Source organism: Carlito syrichta, unplaced genomic scaffold, assembly GCF_000164805.1.
Source record: "Carlito syrichta isolate Samal-C Ts95f unplaced genomic scaffold, Tarsius_syrichta-2.0.1 Scaffold314345, whole genome shotgun sequence".
Classification (NCBI taxonomy): domain Eukaryota; kingdom Metazoa; phylum Chordata; class Mammalia; order Primates; family Tarsiidae; genus Carlito; species Carlito syrichta.
In genome coordinates, this window is record NW_007258441.1 from 377,318 (window position 1) to 381,543 (window position 4,226).

The window sequence follows — 4,226 nt, forward strand, 5'->3', positions numbered from 1 at the left end:
GGCTCTGGCGATCCTTCCACCTCAACCTTCCAAGTAGCTAGAACTACCACCCCGGCTAATTTTTTGATTTATTGTAGAGATGAGGTCTTGCCAAGTTACCCAGGTGGGTCTCAAACCCGCGGGCTCAGGCAATCCACTCACCTCAGCCTCCCAAGGTGGGGGATTACAGGCTGAGCCACCAAGCCCGGCTAAATTTCCCCATTTTCATAATTCATCTTATAGTCAATCTTTTCAGAAAACAGAGCCTCTCATGTGATCTTGATTCTGATGAAAAGAGTCAGACATCATTATTTCCTCCAGCCTTTTGTGTCTATCCACAGGCATGGATCACTTATGATGACTAAAGGCAAGATTCTGTTTTTCTTATGTTCATTGTTTTCTTTCTGCCTGATAAAGCACCAAATAAACTTGCAGAGCACCAAGGGAATGTTAAGGAAGTAGAGATATAGCCAGGCTCCGTGGCTGGCACGGATGCTCTTCGATATCTTTTAAATATTTAAAAATATTTAAAAGATATCGAAGAGCATCTGTCTCTGCCCTCATCTGAGAGTTTGGATTTTAGTAATCATGGAGAAATGATAAAAACATGTTGAAGAAGACACATTCAGTGTGAGATCGAACAAAAACAGTGCTCCTGATAAAATACCAACAAGATTTGGAAAGAGGGTCACTTACCTCACAGACAAACAAACAGACACAAACACATGCTCTCAGGGAGTTTGCAAAGACCTGTATGTCCAGATACCCAAAAGGAAAGACCACAGGACCCTGTACAGGAGCTTTCTTATGGAGAATTCCACTTCCATGCTAGACAGAAACTTCCTCTATGTGGTCTGTTAGTCGTGCTCGTCACTGCCCTTCAATGAGTAGTCTTACATAAAGTAATCTGAATGAACCTGTTTCTACATCTGTAAAATGCTACCTCTGTTAGTTTTATATTTCTGTGTAACAAATTACCACAAGCTAAGCACCTTAAAACAGCACATCTGTAGTCTCTGTTTCTGTAAATCAGGAATTTGGCATAGTTAGCTAAGTTTTCCATTACAGGTCTCCCCATGCTACAGTTCAGGTGTCGGTTGAGGTTGTGGTCTTTTCAGAGACTTGACTGTGAGAAAATTCACTTCCAAATTCCTTCAGACTGTTGACAGAATTCAGTGAGATTTCCATTTTCTTTCTGGCTCTCAGCCAGGGAGTGCCCTTAGGTCTTAATCTGCTTCCAGTTTCCTACCAGATGTCCAATAAATGGCTATATCAATTATGGTTGTTTGCTTCTTGAAAGCCAGCAGGAAAATCTTTCTGACCTCAGGGAACTCAATTCCTCTTTTAAGGGCTTTAACCTGGTGAAGTAAGGCCCACTCAGGATATTTTTCCTTTTGATAACTTGAAGTCAACAGATTTGGTGTCTTAGTTAATTCAATTAAAAAATACCATCTGCCTTTCCATATTCTATGGGCTTTAAGCAGATCACAGATTCTACCAGCAGTCAAGAGAAGGGGATTATACAAAAGTACAACTCACTGGAGAACACTTTAGGGTGTGCCCACTATGCTTTCCACAGGTATGGAAATTTTCAAAGTATGGAATTGGGAGAAGACTGATGATTCTGGGAGTAGTATTGATAAGCACATCATAATGAATCCAGGCAGAGAAATGCATACATGTGCATTATATGGATGTGTGTGTGTGTGTGTGTGTGTGTGTGTGTGTGTGTGTGTATGTGTGTGTTTCTCTAAGCATTTTTACAATTTGAGGAACCAGGCCACTTTTTTCCAGTCATCCCTGAATTAATGTAAGATAGAACAATCAACTTCTATTTCTCTCACTTAACAGAATTATTGTTTCTCCAAATTTAAGGAGCTTTACAATGAGACTAGTAAATTTCTTGCCTGTAAAGGAATAAATTTTCTACCAGTGAGGGCAAAACCCACCCTCAAGGGTGGTATTTTATTTTTCACTCCATTAGCAGGTAGCAAAAACAAAGCAGTCATAATTTGGGTATATATATATGACCACTTTAAGATTCTTGTAATTACTTGCACTGAAAACCGCCAAAAAGGTATTTAGTGAAAAAGACTGTGGTTTGAAATATCAAAACTTCAATATAAGCATAAATATAACACAAATGTTGAGAAATTATTTGATATACAATATTATAAATGATGATAGATAACAAGTGTGATGTCAAGTAGTATATCAAAAAATTAATTTCCAAATTAGCATAAAAAAGACCCCATCAGTTGATAGTTCTAATTTTGCTATCTTTTTTCTTCCATATTCGTGAATGGAAGAGACAAGATTATACAGCAAAAAGAAAATCAATATTCAGAATAATTTTCAATCAAAGGTTTTATATGATAGAAATGAAATAAGATTTTATACAAATATGCTTAGAAGCTGAGCATGTCTAGGTATCTTAAATGTAGTCCTTGAAGCAAAAGTTATTCTGCATCTTCCCTTTCACAACAGTTTTACCACTGTGGTCTCTTTGTGTCTTGGGATTGTGGGTACATAGCTAAGGAAGTTCTGCCCAGTCTTCTCATTTTATGAATGAAAAACAAAATTGTGATCAAGTAATCTATACACAGAAGGACAATTTATGAATCCAACTAAACATGAGTTGTCATTGTGTCCACATGGTTGCCAACAACTGAAATTAATTTACTTTCATACGTTAAATGAGAAAGCAGAAAGTCAGAAGGACCAAATTATTTACCTATGCTTAGCATCTAATTGGTAGTTTTAAAAGGCCTAGACTAGGCCGGGTACAGTGGCTCAAGCCTGTATTCCCAGCACTTTGGGAGGCCGAGGAGAGAGGATTGCCTGAGTCCAGGGGTTCGAGACCAGCCCAGGCAACTTGGTAAGACCTCATTTCTACAATAAATAAATAAAAAAAAAATCAGGGTATGGTAGTGCATACCTGTAGTTCCAGCTACTTGGAAGGCTGAGGCGGAAGGATTGCCTGAGCTCAGCAGGTCAAGGCCGTGATGGCTGTGAGAGTGCCATTGCACTCCAGCCTGGGTGACAGACTGGGACTCCAGTTTAAAAAGAAAAGGACTAGAATAAACGCATGCTGACTTCATTGTCTATTCACTTTCTATGGCATTTTTTGCAGTGTCACTCTATATTTTCACCCAGATTCCCCTAAAGGAAAATGATCAAGGTCTACATTATGAATATCTCAAATGACCCCTAACAATATTTCAGATTCCAGCTACTCAATAAGTGATCATAGGAAAGGTGAATGGACAAGAAGGAAATCATTCTGCCTGTAAGTTAATGATAAAACCAATACTGAAATACAAGACTAGCCTTATTTGAATTATTTAATTTATTTATACTGAGGCAAATAAGGCAAAATGTTAAAACAAGACTTCCAAATTTGAAAGTAAAGTGGGGGCGGGGAGGCTTTATAAAAATAAGGCAAACTAAACCTGGTGTATAATACATGCCTATCTCTAAAATATATTATTCTTGAAGCTTTAGATTTTCTGAAAATGTATTATTAGCAAAACAGGCATAGCACAGTTTGTTTCATACTTTGATGTTGGATGAGTAGTTCTCAATTCATGTTTTTTGTGGATAAATCTTTGGTTGAAGGGTTTGTAACTCTGTCAAAATAAAATAATAATAATAACAGAAAACACCAGCTAGAAAAATATACCTTAACCAATAATTGCTAGGCTAAAATAAAAGAACACAAAAATAAAATGAGATTTAAATCTCCCTTTTCAATAGGAACAGTGGTGATGGGATTTTTCTTATGAGAAAATTAATTTTTTTCTCTAATTCTTTATTTTTTCTTAAGTGACTGATTAGTCATGTTAATTTATCTAACGCAGAAAAAATATAATTATATGCAAATATAGTTTAAACAAATGTTAACTATATACATTGTTTATGTATAAAAGCACGGCAACTGCATTTACTTATAAGATCAATAAGAACTTTTAAACTACCTCCTAAAGTTTAGGCATTATAGTAGACAGCAGGAGTGTAGGGAACAATTCCTTGCCTTCTAGCACAGACATTTGTGAACCTGGCTCTGTTTCATTACTACTTATATAGGTATTAAAATAAAGACACCAAGCCGGGCTCGGTGGCTCAGCCTGTAATCCCGCGCCTTTGGGAGGCTGAGGTGAGTGGATTGCCTGAGCCCGCGGGTTCGAGACCCGCCTGGGCAGTGAGACTTCATCTCTACAATAAATCAAAAAATCAGCCGGGTGGAA

At 37.5% G+C, this 4,226-nt stretch overlaps 1 pseudogene; it reads right to left on the reverse strand.

Annotated features, from left to right (window-relative positions):
* LOC103274031 overlaps window positions 1-4,226 on the reverse strand; it is an 8,005-nt pseudogene that overhangs the window by 1,129 nt on the left and 2,650 nt on the right.